This window comes from Penaeus monodon, chromosome 32 (assembly GCF_015228065.2).
Source record: "Penaeus monodon isolate SGIC_2016 chromosome 32, NSTDA_Pmon_1, whole genome shotgun sequence".
Classification (NCBI taxonomy): Eukaryota; Metazoa; Arthropoda; class Malacostraca; order Decapoda; family Penaeidae; genus Penaeus; species Penaeus monodon.
In genome coordinates, this window is record NC_051417.1 from 2,402,721 (window position 1) to 2,402,968 (window position 248).

The following is a 248-nucleotide window of genomic DNA, read 5'->3' on the forward strand; positions in this document are numbered from 1 at the left end:
GGAACCCAAGCTTTTGGCCGGGAAATTGGGTCGGCAGCAATGGCTCGGCTGTTATTGTGCCCGAGAGAAAATATGGGGTATTTGGCGACGAGGCTGCTTTCAGAGTCTTACTTAACTAATCTTGAAATATTAGCGACTCTATGGTTATGATGTTGATAAGAACAGGAAACTGATTGCGAGACCGGAGAAGCCGCTTTTCTGGTTCGCGCACGCACACATACACGCTAAAACGTATTAAATCATTCTCG